Here is a 21,216-nt window from a genome sequence, read left to right on the forward strand (position 1 = left end):
ACAAATAAAATATATTTCAAGTGTACTATGTATACTTTTGGAAATGATTACCACAGTCAGATGAATTAACATATCCATCACCTCACACAACTACCATTTTGTATGACTGTAGTGAGAACGCTTAAGATCTATGCTCTTAGCAAGTTTCAAGTACACAACCCTGTGTGACATACTGTAGTCACCATGCTGTATATTAGATCCCCCAAATCTTTCCATCTCCCATATCCTCCCAACCCTGGTAACCACTATTCTAATTGTACTTAACATAATGTCCTCCGGCTCCACCCATGTTATTGTAAATAGCAGGATTTCCCTATCTCATGGCTGAGTAATGTTTCATTACATACATAACATATATAAATATGGCATCATCTTATGTATTCATCTGTCTGACTTCATGGAATTATCTTTCTGTTTTTCTTGAGCTTACCTAAAACAACCATTTTGCATTCTTCATTGGGCAAATTGCAGATGCCCATTTCTTTGGGGTCAGTTACTGGAAAAGTATTGTGTTCCTTTGATGGTGTCATGTTTTCTTGATTTTTCATATTCCTTGAAATCTTTCATTGCTGTATCCACATATGAATGACCAGTCACCTCCTCTAGTTTTTACTAACTGGCTTTGGGAGAGAAATACTTTCTGTCGGCCCTGCTAAAGATCCCAAGGTTTTTCTAAAACTTTTCTGTGAATATGCCTGCTCCAAACGTGTTTCCTCTTGGGGGTACTTCTTGTAGGATTGTATGCTTTCTCTCAATCATGCAAAGTTAGGCCACATGTTGACAGCCTCCCATTCAATTTTCCCAGAGTGCTGCTGAAGGCTCAAGTTTGTGGTCTTTCTTCCACTCCTGCAGAGTCAGGCAGGCTTTCTCCCTGTGCTCATTACTTGTCTGCAGAAACATACTCATGTTTCATACTCATACTCATCACCGAGGAGCACTTGGAAAGAGCCAGTGGCTTTGTGAGTGTGTGTGCAGGTGAGGTGTGAGAAGTGTTGGGGGTGTCCATGTGCCAGGTGGGGGGATCCACAGGTGAGGCATACCAAGAGGCTCATTGGTGGGCTTCCTAATGTTATGCCTAAAGGGAGCAGTAGGGTCTGCATATCCTTTTATGCCAGTTGAGAGCCTTGGCTACTGCTGTCCTGTCCCCTCCCTGCCCTACCCAGTCATGCAGCACACTGTAGCATTCTGGGAGGAGAGTGGGGGAAAAATGGGCCTCTTTGGCAGCACCTCACACAACTGAGGAAGGCAGGTGCTCATTGATATGCTTTTTTTTTTTTTAAGATTTTATTTATTTATTCATGAGAGACAGAGAGAGAGGCAGAGACACAGGCAGAGGAAGAAGCAGGCTCCACGCAGGGAGCCCGACATGGGACTCAATCCCCGGTCTCCAGGATCACGCCCTGGGCTGAAGGCAGCACTACACCGCTGAATCACCTGGGCTGCCCAATATACTCTCATTTTATCCTGAGGGAGACAATGTAGGCCCAGGAGGAGGTTTCTTGGCACTGAGCTTCCCACCTTTGAGGACAGGTGATGTGGGTAAAGTGAAGTTCTTCCATTTACCGTCAATGCAACCTATCTTGGATTTTTTTGTTCTTTCTTCAGTGATGAGCTGGGACTTTCCTGCTTGACTTCTGGACTCCCACAGCAGCATTCTCATTGGTGAGTGGTTGTCTAAACTGATACTTTTATGAGGAAGATGGTTTTTGTGGAGAAGAAACTTAATCTGCTGTTTTGCTGATGTCACTCCTCAATGATATTTTGTTTTAGATTATACTTTCCAATAGCTCTGGGAACTGTACAGTTTGTAATTTTAAGTAAAGCTCATAAAATTTTGAGTATCATGAGAGCCGATGCCAAGTACTCATTTTGTGACAGCTTAAACAGTTCAGGGGTTGGAGAGAAATAGAGAAGGTGCCCATGGAAGAAAAATACATAATATTAGGAAGCAGAGACAAATCAATGACTATATTTCTTTACCATATCATAAGTGGAAAGAAGTCCATAGGGAGAAATGGAGGAAAATCAAAATTAATTGAAGAAAACCTATTTACCAGTCTCATTTAATTGTTTAAAAAATAATTCCAAAATCACTTACTGACAAAAACTCTTTTGTTTGATTATGGCACTTAAAAATAGGACATTTTAGGGGCAACTGGGTGGCTCAGTCAGTTAAGCATCAAGCATGGAACTCTCGATTTTGGCTAAGGTCATGATCTCAGGATTGTGAGATTGAGCTCTGTGCTGTGCCTGGAGCCTGCTTCTTAAGATTTTTTTCTCCCTGTCCCTCTGCTCCCCCATGCCCCCCACCACTGCACCTGCCACCCCCCCGCCCGTCTCTCTTTCAAAAAATGAAAAATACAAAAAGGACACTTTATTGAAAATTTACTTAACCAAGTCTATTTGGATTAACCATTATCAATTTCAGTAGTGCTATATCATCACAGGTGAGGATAAGAAACAAGATGTCTCTTCTCATACAGCCTCAATATCAACAGCAGTTTTTAATTATAACAGCACATCAGCTATTTTAAATTCTATTTATCTCTTAAGTGCTGTACAGATAATATTTTCTCAACATTTTCTATGACATGAATAATCATTATGTGGTCATAAATAATGCTATAAATGAAAAAAAAATAATAGTATCTTCATTTTACAGGTAAAGGACCTAAGGCTTACAAAGGTTGAATCACTTACCCAGTGTAATTCAGCTGGGAAGTGTTTGGGCAGGGCTTGAATCCAATTACTTCTCTTTTAGAGTTGAAACTTCTACATTTTTACGGTAGCCATAATGACATATATACTTTATATTGTGCATTTAGGAGCCTTTTTTACCCTTTAGAATTCAATAATTATAAAATTAGCCTTCTCGTGGCTTTGAAATCATATTAGCAATACATAGAACTTAGGGACAAAATAGATACTTATTGTCTATCTTGCATGGCAGTTAAAAGCAGGTACTGGTTTTTTTCTTTACTTATTATTATATTTATGTAAAATATATTTGCTTACATATGGAGGTTAATATGTAATGAAATTTGGATTAGAAGAGAGGATATAGATTTTATTATGGTTGATGCTAATTTTTTCTTTGATGATATAAATAAAAAATATCAGTAAAAGTAGCAAGTGAGCTTTCATGTCTTATGTTAAATATTTTTTTAAAAACAAGCTATAATAGGGATCCCTGGGTGGCTCAATGGTTTAGTGCCTTCCCTGCGGCCCAGGGCGTTATCCTGGAGTCTTGGGATCGAGCCCCACATCGGGCTCCCTGCATGGAGGCTGCCTCTCCCTCTGCCTGTGTCTCTGCCTCTCTCCCTCTGTGTGTCTCTCATGAATAAATAAATAAAATCTTAAAAAAAACACACACACACAAGGTATTATATATTCAGCTTGGAAAGAAAAAAAAGTGAGAGAATGAGAGAGAGACAGAGACAAACAGAATTTTACTTTGTTCTAACCAAACAAGAATTCACCAAAATACCAAAAAAAGAGGTATTTTTAAGATACCTCTTTTTCCCTTACACTTGCATGTATATGTTAGTCTGGTAAATACTGCTACATTATATTGTGGCATATGGCGGGATGGAAGACAGTTTGTTCTATTTTCACATTGTCTCGTCATATTCAACGAAACTCAAGGCGAATCTCCTTTGAGATGTTTTGTTGCTTTGTTACTGCTGTCTGCTTGAAGTTTCCACGGCCCACTGGTTGATGGTCAAAGACAATAACTCTGAGCTGGAGCCAGAAGACTTTCTTATTGCTCACATGGCCCTCTGAACAGGAAACTTCATCTTTCTCTATGTGGGTTCTTAGAACCCCACTCCCAACAATTGCAACCTGCTGACTACTGAGTGAATTTACACTGAATGCTGACATACTGGGAAATATAACTAGATCTCAGAGGCAATATCCACAGACCTATAAAGGAAACACATGAGGTTGAAATTCAAAGTGCTTGCACTCACCCACAGCACTGGGCATTTATAAGACCCATAGATCATAACACTTAACGATACAATCTTGAGAGCTTAGTGTCAGTGTTGATAGACAAAAGAATCCATGTTGATAACTGCAGTGTGGAAATAAAGGATAAAATCTTTTGTTTATCCCCATGCCTTTTTTTTGGATCATTGCAATGGTTCTTTGGAGGCACATAATATCATATTTATTCATTCCCCCAAGATATTTAAACTAAACTTTGACTTTTCTCTATATTTAGTGAGCACATAGAAGAGTAATTGAAAATGATGGCCTTTATTTTCATAAAGGTGCAGACAGACTTATTGATTTTCCCATGAATGTAAAATTATATAATAAGCACAAGATATACATAGCACAGTACACACCTTTATGTGCGTGTGTGTGTGTGTGTGTGTGTGTGTGTGAAAATTGCTCAAGGAAAAATTGTATTGGATTATTTAAGTTCACATTGACCAAGTCCAGTACGAATAAGCTGGAAGCATTTGATTTACTGAGAACCATTATAATGCTATATAAGCACAGGGATGTTCCCTTAAAAAATCTGCAGCTCAGCATGGACGCACTCAGAAACTGGATATTGTTAGGGTCTGGACAAAATTAGAGTTCACACTTTTCTGTGTAGTACTCATTTTTAAGCTTAGCAATAAAGCAAAACTTTTAGAACATTTATGCTATGCCTGCAGACCACTCTAGTATTATCTCATAATATTTATGTATTAACCACATTGTTTTAGTTCTCAGTTTAGGTGCTCTTGTCTTTTTGTTTTATATATCTGAGCAGATCTCAACCCAAACTTTTTTTCAAAATGCATGTGGAAGAAATTTACCGCAAGGTGACATTTATTCTGACTCCTTTTATTTCTCTTAGGGCAGATATGATACGCCATGGTGAAGTCCACCCAGAGCTCCATTATTGCATTTGAGGCTATTAAAATGGACATGTCCTGCTGTGTTTTTTAATAGCAACTTTCACAGCAAGTCAACACACTTTTGGACAAATTGTCTCACTGAAACTCCATAAATATTACTAATTCATGGATACTTGCTTTCAGATCTTGATGTGATTTGAGATAAATAACTGCTGCAAATAACTTTTTTCTTTCTTCTACCATGTTTTTTTTTTTTTTTCTAAAAAATAGATTAAATGTGGGGTGAGGATTAAGGGGCTTGCAGGACTATAAAATGGTGAATGATAAAGTTTACTGTTACACTGGGTAGTATGAACTAAAGGAGCATATCAATTCAGTTGAGTTCAGTTAGTGTGTTTTGACAGATTTAATATTTCAGGTCAATATATTGGACCGTGAGATCTAAGTATCCATCTAAAAGTTGTAAGGCAGCCAAAAGTTATATCAACTTTGGTGGTGATATTTCATTCTTATTTGAGCAGAACAATTACAGGGCTACGAAGATAAATTACTAAGTTTCGTATATTAAACTCTTCTCTGTTTGGCCATGTGGCATGTACTTTTGATTTGTGTGATATAGTTTCTTTTCTCAGGAACCCTTTGTAAAGGGGTACCAATGAGTTTGATAGAAGGTGAAAGTAATCCAATCCAACAAATCTCACCTAGTAGTAACTGGGATGGCTTGGGAGTTTTGGGAGTGTAGTGTCAACCGGATTGTCAATAAAATCAGATATACCAAAAGATGGAATGAAAGATGGAATAAAATGGGGTCCAGCAATTTTCATGTAGCTATTTGCATTAATATTCTGCTAAGATGTTTCCATACAGTTTTACTTAATTTAGATACATTTGTGATTAAATTTAAACTAGTTGACCCAGTATCTCCCAAGTGCTATGGATAATATCTGATGCATGAAAAAGAACAAATGTTTATCCATGGACATTTCTATTGGTTTTAGCAAGGGTCATTACATATTCTACAAGAGAAGAAATTGAAACTCAGAGAGTTTAAGTAACTTCCCCTAGGTTGTATTACTAATAAAACTGTTCATGTGAACATATATTCCTCTGGCTATTGATAATTTTAAATAATGATGCTAAACAATTTTCTTTAATTAATATAGTTACTTTTATGTGGTATTCGAGTGAAGCAGTGCCAAGAAATACTATCTTTGTTTGTTTTAGAACATGAAAAACTGTAATTTATTTTCCTTTTGCGGGTAACATAACATTAGGATTTTTTGAAAGATTCTATGGTCCAGAGATTTATAATGAAGATATATTTCCATTAATGTGGCCATCTATCAAGTAGTAGTTTATAGTGATGCTTATCAGGTTGTGTGCAAGCAAGGCTAACATATGACTTGCTTTTTATCATGCAGCACATTGACAGAATCATCTGAAAAAATAAATTCAGAGCCTAAAAATTTGGTTAGAAGAGAGAGTGCATTATAGTACATGACAGATTGGCACTTTGGTTCAAACAGGAGATTGATTGACCTATAGATTTTGCTCAAAACATTAATGTACAATGCTGTAGGCATAAGGAAGCATTAAGAAGTTATCAAGATGGATAGGTAGGGAGTACTTATTTTCCCTGGACCTACTTTCTTCAAGATAAATGTAGTAATGGAGAAGCACAAAGAACAATGGGCATTGAGCATTTCCAGGAAGCTGAATTTGTCAGATTTTAGCTAACAGAACATACAGGCAGACTTCTTCAACTCCTTTGCTTTTTCACCCCCAAATACAATCTGAGCTAAAGAATATAGTAGTCTTTCCTTATCCAGGGTTTCACTTCTGTTTTTTTTTTTTCTGTTTCCCACTGTCAGTTGTGGTTAGGAAGCAGAGGATACTGGTAGCCTTACACTCTCACTATGCCTACATCATTCACCTCACTTCATCTCATCATGTAGGTATTGTATCCTCTCACATCGTCATGAGAAAGGTGAGCACAACACAACAAGCTACTTTTGAGAGAGACCAAATCCCATAACTTTTGAAACAGTATATGTTATAATCATTCCATCTTATTATTATCATTGTTGTTAACCTCTTACTGTGCCTCATTTATAAATTAAACTTTATCATAGATATATATGTATAGGAAAAAGCATAGTATATAGAAGGTTTGGTACTATCCATGGTTCAAGCATCCACTGGACGTGTTGTAATGTGTCCCCTACAGTTAAGAAGGAATTACTGTATTATTGTTTTTAGTATAGTTTATAGCATACACAGTTTATCAGTTTTTTGAACATGGTCATCTCTCCATTATTGTCATTTAATGCTTGGCTAATTCTCCCTTCCATTATAACCACTTAATAAAATGAATTTGTTTGACTCTGTTAGGGAGGATCAATGCTTCCTTGGGCACAAATTCAGTGGTCAGTAAGTTCTATCCAGATTTAGGATTTTTTTGAGAATATCTCAGAAATACACTATTAACATATTCATAACTATATTAACTAAGTTGTCATATTAAACATATGCATATAAGTTACCTATGCAAAAGTGATTGAATATAAATTACTTTACTAGATTTGTGTCATATTTCCTCTACAAATATGCATTTGGTCTTTTATATCAGTTATGCATTGTCACGACACTGTCGAATGTCAAAACACTCTGAACTGAGTGTCTTAAAACAACTGATTGTTGCTCATGAGTCTATGGATAATCTGGATTTTTCTTTTGGTCTTGTTTGAGTTCATACATGTATTAGCAGTCACCTAGGGGTCATATAGGGGGTCATGCTAAACTAATTGGGCTTTCTTACCTGGCTTGATATAAATTGGGGTCAGTTGATCATGTATTTTCTCAGCATTGCTAATCATCATCTATCATCATCCAGTGGACTAGACCAGGTGTTCCCTCAGGGTGAAAGCAAGAATCCAAAAGAACGAGAGTGGAAGTGTGCAAGACTTCTTGATCCTTATCTGAGGAATTGTCTATCACTTCTGACATCTTCTATAGGCCACAACATTCACAATACCAACCCAGATTCAAGGAAGCAGGATTCTGTTAAGGTTATACTTTTTCTTTCTTTTCTTTTCTTTTCTTCTTTTCTTTTCTTTTCTTTTCTTTTCTTTTCTTTTCTTTTCTTTTCTTTTCTTTTCTTTTTTTCTTTTCTTTTCTTTTCTTCTTTTTTCTTTTTGTGTGTGTTGAATTACATGGTTAAAACTATTGAATGTTAAATCATTTTCACTCTGCATTACTTTTCTATTGCTGCTACAAATTTGGCGCCTTAAACGATACAAATTTATTATCTTATTATTCTGTAGGTCAGAAGTCCATTACAGTACTCAGTAGGCTAATAAAGGTGTTGATAGGGCTGCATTCCATTTTGAATTCTTTAGAGGGGGATGTTTCCTTGTGCATTTGGATTGTTGGCAAAATTCAACTCCTTGTGGTTGTAGAACTGAGATTCCCGTTTCCTTATGAACTTTCTGATGGTGGATAGCTATATACCACCTCTAGGGACTACACTTTTGGTTCCTGGATCCTTCTATTTTCAGAGCCATTGATAGCAAGTCAAGTTCCTTTCACATCACATCTGACCCAGCCAGGGACTATTCTCTGCTTTAAAGGATCAATGAGATTAGATTGATTGACATGGAGATATTTCAGGAAAATCCCCTCATCTCAAGATCCTTAACTATAATCGGATCTGCAAAGTCCCTCTTGCCATATAAAGCAACATATTCACATGTTCTGTGATCTTATCTCCTACTATGGATGTTGGTCCTCTTGCCTCTGTTCTATATGGACTCTTGTGATTGTATTGGTCCCACCTATAAGCCAGGATAATCTCCTGATTGTCCAGAATCTTTCAGTTTTTTACATCTACAAAGTCGCTTTTACCATAGAAGGTAACCAGTTCTGGGGGTTCAGGTGTGATTGTCTTGGGGAGCCATATTCTGTTACTATGTCTTCCTAGGACACTGATTTTTTCATAATGCATTAATTGTCAGATTCATTATCAGGTTAAATTAATGTCATAAAATAAATTGGTGGAAGTCTTTCTTTTACTCTGGAAGAGATTTTTTTTGTAAAATTAGTGTAATATCTTCCCTAAATGTTTGAGAGAATTCGAAGATTTCATAAGAATTCCTCTGGTAGTTTTAAAATGAAAATCTAATTTAAGTGAAAAATATTCAATTTTTTAAATTTAATGTCAATTTTAATGAATTGAGCTTTCCTGTTTAGAACTTAATCTAAATATTCAGATTAGCTGAAATTTAATTTTACAAACAATTTTCCTATTTGTGTAGGAGTTTTGGTAATGTCTCCTTAATCATTCTTGCTATTGGATGTTGATGTTTACTTTTTAATTCAATTTTGGCAAATAATTTTTAATTTTTTAATTCATTTATAAAACCCTAGTTTTTCATGTTGATCCTCTAGATTTTATATTTTTATTTAATTTGTTTTTACTCGTATCTTTTTTTTTCTTTTTTTGAGAGAGAATGAGTGTTGAGAGAGGGAGAGGGAGAGGAAGATAGAGAATCTTTAGGGGGATCCACATTGGGCTCCTGGGGCTCAATCTCCTGATACAGGGCTCGATCTCATGAACTTGAGATCATGACTTGAGCTGAAGTCAAGAATCAGATGCTTAACTGACTGAGCCACCAGGCATCCCTTTAGTCATATCTATCATATTTCAACTTTTCTTGGTTTGATTTGACATTTTTAGTTTGATTTAAAATATTCATTCCAGATCATTGGTTTTGGAGTACATTCCCTTATTTACATCCTTTGAAATTCTTAAGACTTGCCTTGCTGCCCAACATATGGGTAACTTTGCTAATTTTTCCATTCCCATTAAAAAAATTAAAGTATTGGGTTTTGTAGGTATAGTGCTTTATAAACACTAATTAGTGCAAGTTTTCTATCCATGCTGCTGTTTACTTCTTTTATCTACTTGCAGATTTTTGGTATTCTATCATTTGCTGAAAATATATTAAAACGTTGTTCTGATTATATATTTGTCTGTCTAAACTTTTTTGGTCAGGTTAATTTTCCCTTCATATAATGTGATGTTATCTAAATGAAATTAATTTGATCATTCCAGAGAATTGTCATTTTTATCATTAGCCATGTACTTTAATAATCTTTTCTACCTCCAAATTTTTATTTAGAAATTGTAAAAATATGGGGATCACTCATGTAAGCAATAAAAGCAATTCAGTGTGTTGTTTCCAGTAACAGACTCATGCTCATAGATTAATAATGCTAAAGCAGATTTCTAACCAAAAACACATTTGGAATATTTCTTTTTATTACTATTTTTCCCTTCTCTTTGCATCTCCTGTAGATATTTAGCTATAAGAAACTAAAGAGACCACATCTGATTTTCAGTTTAAGTTCATTGAGGTGAAAGAGAATATAAAGGATTCTGTTCATGCAAATTCTTTGGCATTCTTAAAAATATTACATCACATTGCTGAAAATCACTTACTTAGTCTAGAGGTAAGTCCTCTTCAAATCGAATCCTTCCTGGTTCCTGATCTTATTATATCCTTCATACCATTAACACACCTTTGTTCTCCCCGCCCCCCTTTTTTTAAGAGAGAGGATACAATGTTGCACAAATTTAACAGAAAGTTTGTTGTAGGGGATCCCTGGGTGGCGCAGCGGTTTAGCGCCTGCCTTTGGCCCAGGGCGCGATCCTGGAGACGCCGGATTGAATCCGACATCGGGCTCCCGGTGCATGGAGCCTGCTTCTCCCTCTGCCTATGTCTCTGCCTCACTCTCTCTCTCTCTCTCTGTGACTATCATAAATAAATAAAAATTAAAAAAAAAGAAAGTTTGTTGTAACTTGTATTTGAAAGTAATAACTAGTGCTAAGTGATTAAGATGTTTAAACTTGTTTAGTTTCTATTAAAATAAAGTTTGTTTTTTTAGGATAATACTGGCTGCCCTTAATTCTGCTTCAGATTTCATATGAGATGCGCTTTCCTTGTCTTTCTTCCATTTTTTTTTGTTTTTTTGTTTGTTAATCTTTTGATCCTCTTCACCCATTTCTTCCACCCTTTCCCAACCCCACCAGTCTCTAGAAACCACCAATCTGTTCAATATGTCTATAAGCTTTTTTTTGTTTGTTTTGTTTTGTGTTGTTTTACATCCCAAATATAAGAGAGATCTTATGGTATTTGTCTTTCTCTGTCTGACTTACTTCCCTTCACATAATACTGTAAAGGTCCATTCATATTGTCACAAATGGCAAGATTTCATTCTTTTTTGTGTCTGAATAATATTCCATTGTGTATATGTTGGGTAGTGGTGGTATATGTTATTGTGTGTATGTTGAGGTTATTTCCATATCTTGGCTAATGTAAATAATAATTTAATTAACATGGGGGTGCATATATATTTTTGAGTTAGTGTTCCATTTTCTTTGGATAAATATACAGAAGTGGATTTGCTGAATCATATGGTAGTTTTATTTATTTATTTTTTTTGTGTGTAAAATTTTTATTGAAACTCTAGTCACTTGGGATGCTTGGGTGGCTCAGTGGTTAAGCATCTGCCTTTAGCTCAGGGTGTGATCCTAGGGTCCAGGATCGAGTCCCACATTGGGCTCCCTGCGAGGAGCCTCTGCCTATGTCTCTGCCTCTCTCATGAATAAATAAATAAAATCTTTAAAAAATCTAGTCAGTTAACATATAGTGTAATATCGATTTCAGGAGTGGAATTTAGCAAATCATCACTTACATATAACACCCGGTGCTCATCTCAACAAGTGCCTTCCTTGATAACCATTTGATAACCCATCCCCTACCCACTTGCCCTCCATCAACCCTCAGTTTGTCCTCTATAGCTAAGAATCGTTTATGGCTTGCCTTCTCTCTCTCTTTTTTTTTTTTTTCCCTTCCTCTGTGTTCATCTGTTCTGTTTCTTAAGTTCCACATAGGAGTGAAAACATATCATATTTATTTTTAATTTTTTTTGAAACTCCCTACTGTTTTCAAGAGTAGCTGCTACCAATTTCCATTCCCACCAACAGTGCACAAGGGTTCACTTTTCTCCACTTCCTCACCAAACACTTGTTATTTCTTGTCTTTTTGGTAATAGCTATTCTAACATAGGTGAGGTGATATCTCATTGTGGTTTTGATTTGCATTTGCCTGATGATTAGTGATGTGGAGCATCTTTTTTAAAGTTTTTATTTTAATTCCAGTTAGTCTTTTCATTTATCTGTTGGCCATCTGTATGTCTTCTTTGGAAAAATGTCTATTCAGATCTCCTCATCTTTTAAAAATTATATTGTTTCTTTGCTTTTGAGTTGTATGCGTTCTTTGTAAGTTTTGAATATTATTGCCTTATCAGATATATGATTTGCAAATATTTTCTCCCATTCAGTAGCCTGCCTTTTCATTTTGTTGATGATTTCTTTTGCTGTGCAGTTTTTTAGTATGATATACACTCATTTATTTTTACTTTATTTTTGTTTTTGTTGTCAAGTTAAAATCACCAAGACCTATGTCAAACAACTTCTGCCTGTTTTTCTAGGTTTTTGATTTTCAAGTCTTACATTCAAGATTTTTAAGCCATTGTGTTAATTTTTGTGTATAGTGTAAGTATACTATACTTACTTGTATGCACTATATACAAGCTTCATGGTTTTCCATATAACTGTCTAGTTTTCCCAACATCATTTATTGAAAAAACTCTTATTCCCACTGTGTATTCTTGACTTCTTTGTCATAAATTAATTGACCATATATTTGTGGGTTTATTTCTGAGCTCTCTATTGTGTTGCGTTGATTTATATGTCTGTTTTGATGCCAGTACCACAGTGTTTTAATTACTATAACTTGGTAATATAGTTTGAAATCTGGGAGGATAATGTTGCCAGCTTTGGTCTTTCTCAAGATTGCTTTGTCTACGCAGGGATATTTGTGGTTCCATATGAATTTTGAATTATTTATTCTATTTCTTTGAGAAATGCCATTAGGATTTTGATGATATAAAAAAAAAGGATTTTGATAATAATGCTTCTTAAAGTCCAATATTTTGTTTAATATTACCAAAGGCATATAAGCTTTTTTGGGCTAAAGGCTGTGTAGTGTATCATATTTATTCTTTAATTTTAAACATTGTTCTTATGATAAAAAATGGCATAACACTCATTTATATTTAAACTTGTGTATTTTGCCCATTAATATTTAATATAATCATAAAGGTATGTTTGTATGTATATAATCATACACTTGTTACCTACTTATCCCGCTTAATGTTTTTTTTCTTTCCTTCCTTTTTTGACATTTTGAATATGTTTTCAGAATTTAATTCTCTTGCTTATACTTTGTTGCTTCTACGTTCTTTTAGTATTATTTTAGTTGTTTACAGATTAAAGATTAGATCTGTCCTTGACTATTAGGGTGTATTATAAATTAGTAATTTTAATCTCATTTTTTGTTCAATTTAAGCCCCTTTGCCTTGAGTTCTCTTATGTGGTAAAAAAATTTATTGAATTTTTTATCTCATGATACATCTGAATAGTAACTTTTCTTTATATTTGCATGCATATTTGACTTTTCTATTTTTTTTCTTTTACATTACTTTCTATCTCTACTTCCATTGGCTACTACTTTCTTTCTGTTGTTGGTAACACAGACTATTATTCAACTTGTTGGTCTGAAAATCTCTGTATTTTATTTTCATTGTCAAAGAATTTTCACTGAATATAGCATTCTCGATTCTAGTAGTTTTAAAAATCATTTTGAAAAAAAACAACTTTGAAGATACCATTCCTTTATCTTTTACATGGTGTATATTTTTATTTTTGAGAGGTTAGTTTCCATTTGCATGATTTACTTTTGACAATAATAATCCCTCCATACACACCACTTAGATTCTTTTAGTATTTTCCTTTGTCTGTTTTTTAGAATTTTATCATAATGTATCAAAGTGAGACTTTCTGGGCAGCCCGGGTGGCTCAGCAGTTTAGCGCCGCCTTCAGCCCAGGGCATGATCCTGGAGACCCGGGATCGAGTCCCACATCGGGCTCCCTGCATGGAGCCGCTTCTCCCTCTGCCTGTGTCTCTGCCTCTGTGTGTGTGTGTGTGTGTCTCATGAATAAATAAATAAAATCTCTCTCTAAAAAAAAAAAAAAAAAAAAAAAGTGAGACTTTTTTTTTTGAAGAAGGCTTCTTGAAGATTTTAGCATGTCTTAGATCAGTATCTTGATGGATTTTAAAATACTGCTTTGATCTCATTATCTTTCACCTAAGAATACACATAGTTATATATTCATTTTACTATTCTTTGTCAACATTCTCATCTTCCATCTTAATTTATTAACTATAAATTAATTATTTAAAAAATTATGGCTGATAACTGCAATATCTGCTTCTATCTCTAAATCAGTTTATATTGTTTGTTCTTATTGAATGTTATAAGTCAATCTTCATCCTCCTTTACTTTGAGGTGTTTTTGATTAAAAGATGGATGTTACTTAATAACTCTAGAACTAACATAATGCTGTGGATCATGATTAGGTTGCTCTTTCCTCAAAAAGAAGCTAAAAGTATACCCTTATGTGTTGAGATTCACAGTTATTTTTTTAATTAAGTAGGAATTGCTTGGCCTTGGATTAGTGTGAATCTATGTATAGGTTCCTAAGTTCTGTGAACCCACTGGATTCTGTGCAAATTATTTGGTGTGTATTGGCTTTTTAGTACATGGATCCCTTGAGGAAGAGTCTAGAACTTCTACCAGATGCTCTAAAGACTCATCAGTGAAAAAAATTTTAAAGACAACCTTTGTATAGGTTTATTACCAAGTTTTATGTGAGAAGTTTTCAATATAAACTTGAACATGTGACAGAGATAATAAAATTGGTTATTTTCCACGGGTCTCCTCTTTCTGAACAAATTTTCTTACTGTGTATTATAATTAGCCTCCATGCTGATTCTTGGATATTCTTCTGTAGGAAAGGAGGAAAAAAAGAAAAGAAAAAAGAATATAGGCTAATGCTTTAGACAGAACAATTTACATAATCTGGAAGAAATGATCAGATAGGGACTGAAAATCGTATTATTAACATCACTTGTTTTTTCTAAAAAAAAAAAATTCAGATGAATGTAATAGCATTTAACTATCCATATTTTCACTTTTTCTCTGCTATTTCCTCCTCAGGCATGAGAAAATAGTCTTACTTATTCTTTATTTAAAAAAAATATTTTAGACTCATATTCTATCACTTTTATAAGTATATATTCAAAGTCATAAACTTACTAAAATCTAGTTTCATGCAAGCACATCAAAATCTATACATTTAACTTTTAAGCTCAATTTCCCTTGCCTGATGCCAATGGCAAGAGCTAAAAAATAAAGCTGCTGACATGAAACCAGTGCAAGAAAAAATATCTTTTATGTAGTTAAATATGTTTTTGAGATAATGATACATGAGGTGAATTAAAGACAATGATGAAAAAAATAATTGTTAAAGTAAAAACTTCTTGATGTGAATTACTTATTTTTATAAATAATGGAGAGAAATTTAAAATTATTTTGAGGCTCAAGGATACCTTGAATGTAGATATAAGTAATATTTACTTAAGATTGGTATATGGAATGTGTCATACATCACCATCGCTCCTATGTCTTTGAAACCTCACATTCCTATAAAAAAAGAAAATGTTTTACATCTATTAAAAAAAAAAACACTTTGTCCCTTTGATTATTAATGTATTCCAAATAGAAGTGGATGTTTTGAGCTGATGTTTTGATTTAGAATGATAGGTATATTCACAGCTCACATCTTCTATTGACCGATAGGAGCAGCAGATATATATCTTAAACCTGACAAAATGAGCCAGTTTAATTGGGTACCATGACTTTTATTTTAATCTATTGCTATCCTGGTTCTCCTACAATTTTTTAAAAGTATTTATTTATTTATTCATGAGAGATACAGAGAGAGAGACAGAGACCCAGGCAGAGGGAGAAGCAGGCTCCTTGCAGGGAACCCAACGTGAGACTTGATCCCGGATCCTGGGATCACACCCTGAGCCGAAGGCAGACACTCAACCGCTGAATCACCCAGGTGTCCCTCTCCTACAATTTTTAATTAGAATATCAAGAGTCTATAATCGAGAAGGAATATACAGATATTTAATTTCAAAACCTATTTTTTAACTTAAAAACAATTCTTGCAGATAAATGTCTTCTTATCCTCTAGACTTGAAGATTTTTTTTCTCCCAAGTAGAAGTGACAACCAGAAAACAAAACTATGCAATCATTCTGAAATTATAATCTAAATATGGAATCTTTTACTTTTCAATATTCAAATTCAAAGAGTTTCTTCTTTCTCTTCCATTACAACAAAAGATAAATACAGATATTCACTGACAATATAGTAATTTCATGTCTGTTTTTTCTCTGTGCAACAGGGAGGTGGTAGTTGGATGGGAGAAATAATTTCTTCACCCGGCAAGACATAAGATCTTACTAGCTTTGTTCCATGTCTTATATTGAGATCTACTTAGAAAGATACTTTACTGTGCGTGCTGTTAAATTCCATGTGGCTGACTAGGTAACAAATAGAAAAGACAGAAGCTAAGGGCCACAGGGGGTTGTGGTTGTCAACATGGTGATAAGCTAGTGCTTTATCATCAGAAACTAAAGAGTACTTAAATGATACTGGCTGCAGTTGTGGTCATAATTTATTGGCCTCAAGCGACTCTGTGTGAATGTGCGCTTACCCTTCCTAATCTTGGTTTCCGTTTTGCTGGAGTCTGCATTATAAAACTTCAGTGATCCTCTTACATGTAACCTTTATTTCTCGTAACATCAAAAGACTCAGGACATATGGCTTAAAATATCAGAAAAAAAATATTGGGGAAAAAAGTTAGAAAGTTAGTACAGAGAAAATGCCACTAGAAAGATGGCATTGGGCAGATGAAAACCCAAATGGAAAACTGAAGATTAGCAGGCCTGAAGCACAACCACAGAAGTGATGTTTTCAAATAATAATTCATTCCTAGGTTGCAACATGATGAGTTAAAAGGGGTCATATGAAAATGTTTTATTTTTTTGTAAAGTACATTCTCTAAAAGGAATTGATTTTGAAATCCATATCTACTAGGTCAGAAAATGCTTAAAAGATTTAGATTGCTTAAAAACAAGTTTCTTTTTAACACCTTAGGACAATAGGAATTTTAAAGCACTGATTTTTAATAGGGAGCCAAGTCCTTTTGCCCCATATCCTGAAGCTGCCAGTGAAGGAGGAGATTTCTGAAAAACAACAATGAAGGAGATACGATAGTAAAATATTTATTTGATGGACAGAGCCTTCCTATGATCACTTTGCCCCAGAGTATTTGTTCCTGTCCAAAAACTCAATGAGGAAACCTAAAGTAATGACTTTTCCTTCTTTCTTTTTAATTTATGCCATGAAGGAAAAAAAAAAAAAACAGGGTAATGATATGAAAAGATAGATATATTAATTGACTTGACTGTAATGATCATTTCACTATATGTGTGTGTGTGTGTATATATATATATATCATGTTGTATATCCTAATGTATATATAGACATATGATTTTTTTATTTTAAAAAAGAAACAAAGTCCATTGATAAATGAATGGATTAACAAAATGTGATATATTCATATGACAGCATATTATTCAGTACTAAAAAGGAATAAGGTATTGATACATGCGTCTATGTGGATAAACCTTGAAAATCTTATGCTAAGTGAAAGAAGCCCCAGCACAAATGCCACACGTCATATGATTTCACTTGTGTGAAAATTCCAGATTAGGTAAATGAACAGAGACAGGTGGCAGATTAGTGATTTTGGGGAGCTCAGGAAGTAAGGAATGGGTAGTGACTACTTAATGGGTACAGTTTCTGGTTTGGGATGATGAAAATGTTCTGTCCTAGACAGTAGTGGTCAGGTAAGGCATAGTGAATGGAATTGATGCCAATGAATTATAAAATTAACTGTTTTTAATTAAAACATATATTCCACAAAAAAACATTATGATCAAGAAGATATAATTAGGATTGATAATCTCAAAGAAGACATGATTAAAATATGGAATAGAGGCGCCTGGGTGGCACAGTCAGCTAAGTGGCCAACTCTTGATTTCAGTTCAGGTTGTGATCTCAGGATACTGAGATCAAACCCACATCGGGCTCTGTACTCAGTGTGGAATCTGCTTGAAGTGCTCTCTCCCTCGCCCCCTGCCTCTTCTGCTCATGCTTGCTCATTCTCTTTCTCTCTCAAACAATCAAATAAATCTTTAAAAAATATGGAATTAATTGCAGGGCATACTTTTATGTGTTTTTTCAGAAATATTTGTGATCTCTCCTGTCTCTGACAGCATTCTTAAGACAAAAAGACAGAAGGTCTGAAGTCACAGATCTGGTTCTCCTACAGATCAAAGCTGAGGTGGAGATTTACAGGCTGGTGGTTATTGGGGAAATCCTGACAAAAACAACACCTATAAAGGAGTGAGGGAAAGAAGGAGGAGGCAAGAGATCAGGCCTTTGCTCCATGTTTCCACTAGTCATTGGATGTGAGCTATTCTCAAGGAGAAATTGAGGTAGCTCCCTTTGACTAATGGCAATTTCTGGGGAAGATCTGAGCTGTGAATCATGAACTAGCAATAGTGTCACTTCTGATAATTTTTCTTGATTTATTTTGATTGTATAGATTGAACAATATCCTTTTAAACTGCCCATCTAAATCTCCCTAGAGTCCCATGCTCTAGTACTCATCTCCATCTTTCTCTGCCCATCATACTCCACTAGCTTCCAATCCAAGTTTGCCATTCATTAACACAATTCTACTGGATTTTACCCCACAAATAAACCTACCTAGATTTTTCCTTAATAATGAATCCTGCCACCTAGCCTCTATTATTTGGGACCCCATCATCACTAGTGCTAATGGAGAGCCCAGTTTTATAATAGCATCACTCATCAAAAACTCTGGCCAACAATACAAGCTACCACTGAACTTCTCAAAGATGTTTGTACCCACCCAACCAAGCCATTCCTTATCATATTGGAAAGTAAGATCCCTCTAGTCCCCCTCATGGAATATAGTCAGCTAGTGGTCATCCTGGTCATATGTGATCCTTGACTGCAGAGTGCCCTTAAAGAGGATGGTAGGTAACCTGAGGGAAGGCAGTATCTGGGGAGGGACTCATATGAGGTATCAGCGAGCAACATTTCCAACAGGCAGCTGGGGTAATGTGTTCTTAGTTCCCAAAAGTGGGGATTTGAGTGATGGACCATAGTATTCACTACATGGATTCTGCCCTCACCTCTTCAAGGACATCTGTATTATCATGTCATTGTATATGGTAGTGTGCATTATGTGTGTGGTACAGTGTATGTGAGTTATGCCATGTAGAGAGCAGAAAAATGAGGGTCATTTGACCATTTTCCAGGATGTTTTTGATGATGTTTACAGATAAATTTCTTAGTATATGAAATTTTTGAGGGCACATAACTTATATAATGCTTATTTCACTATCTATACATCTATTAAAGAATAGGCCATAAATAAATGTATGTGAAATGATTGTTTAATTGTCTGAATAAAGAGTAATACATATTGACCACTGGATACATTATTATAAACTGGGAAGAGCCTTTTTTTCTCATTTATCTTCCTCCCTCCATTTTTTTCCTTTTTTCTTTTTTTTTTTTTTCCTTACCTCTTTTTTGCTCTTTCTTCTTCCTTCCAATCACCCAGTATCCTTATTTGGTTTCTTTCTCTCATTTAATATTGATCAGATATGTGGTTACATTATGGAATTTTTGTATGTTTAGATTTTTAATTTAGTTTTATTTGAACCAACATGTGATGTATTTATTTTAAAATCGCATCAAATTCTGAAAAAGTTAAAAAGCATTCTGTTCACTCATGAAGGAAAAAAAGGTTTAGAACATTAAAAAAAATCTCAGAACACTTTTTAAAAAAACATTTTTTTAAATATTAGGCTATAGAAAGGAAAAGCAGTCACTTTAGAGTGAGGACACCTGATAAAAACTACCTTAAACTAACTAATACGTTGTGTTGATATCGTATACCCCTGATATGAAAGGAGGATAAGGAAATTTTAGGTCTTGAAAACCCATAGCTTCAATCTCATTATGAAAAAAAAAATCAGTTGAGTATAGACTGAGGGTTGTTTCAGAGACATACATGTGAAAAAATGCACGACTAGGACTTTTCCAGAACTGCCCAGGTCATGGAAAAATAAAAGAAAACAAAAGTCTAAGAAACTTTTGGAGATAGGAGACTAAGGTGCATGGTGACTGAATGTAATGTGGTGTCCTAGATTGTCTTTTGGAACACAAAATAGTAGAAAAAAGCTGGTAACATCTGAATAAAGTCTGTCATTTAGTTAATAGTAATATACTCATGTTAATTTCTCAGTATTGAAAATATACTTTGGTTACCTAGTCCAGGAGTCAGAGAAAAGAGAAAATTAGGAAGGATCCAGGGGAAAGGGGGGGAGAATCGCAGGCCCAGCTACTGCCGTGTGCCAGCAGAATGAGTCAGTAGATCAACAGTATTACAAAATGACTGCTATCTACTTTGGTCATTTTCTTGCCAAGATTATTAAACTTCGGCCAGTAGACTGTTTCCTTAAATTCTAGTTTTCTCTTGGAACCTTGTTTCCTATAGCAATTGTTCAGCTTCCGTAATATGGTGCAGTTGCATCTAAATATAAGCATTATTTTCTAGCCTTAGTTTCAAGAAATAAGATTAATACAAGTCAGTTAATTACTGTAGCACATTTGTGTTTTGTTTTTTTATTAGATGGAATGAAGATGTTAATAGAGCCCTTGATATTTCTACTCATTTCATTAAATATGAAATGTATACTTATAAACATAAATATCTAGCATAATGTGTTGAATATTTATGTAATGCTCTGCTGCCAAAGTCCATATATGTACATTCATGGATTTTGAGATAATTTTCCAAAGTGATGGATTTATGCATATAATACAATGACTCTCTCTGCATTACCAACCTTTTAGTTATGAATAGCTTTCAGCTATTAGTCGTGAGGAATTAATTCACAGATGAATTTTGAACAAAAAGAGATCTTGGTAGCTCTTAAGATATATTGTGAAATGTTATGATGATATACCATTAAATTTATTCCAAAGGATATTTTTAAATTGCCTGTGGAAATATGAGTGCTTTTTTCCTTTCTTTTTAATCATGAAACTTGCCCCAGGTTGCTGAAAATGCAGCCATCAGCATTCTTTAGTGAAGGCAGCTTAGTACTGTTAGCCATCTTATCTTCCTGTTGTATGGATGATGTTTTTTATCA

General features: G+C 34.7%; 1 long non-coding RNA gene across 1 annotated transcript in view; it reads left to right on the forward strand.

Moving 5' to 3' along the window:
* LOC140632707 (uncharacterized) overlaps positions 1 to 21,216 on the forward strand; it is a 668,295-nt gene that overhangs the window by 581,418 nt on the left and 65,661 nt on the right. Inside the window, exon 9 of the long non-coding RNA XR_012030354.1 lies at positions 1,606 to 1,662. This is a non-coding gene — a long non-coding RNA (uncharacterized lncRNA). The remainder of the gene's footprint in view (positions 1 to 1,605; positions 1,663 to 21,216) is intronic.

Source organism: Canis lupus, chromosome 4 (assembly GCF_048164855.1).
Source record: "Canis lupus baileyi chromosome 4, mCanLup2.hap1, whole genome shotgun sequence".
NCBI classification, from domain to species: Eukaryota; Metazoa; Chordata; class Mammalia; order Carnivora; family Canidae; genus Canis; species Canis lupus.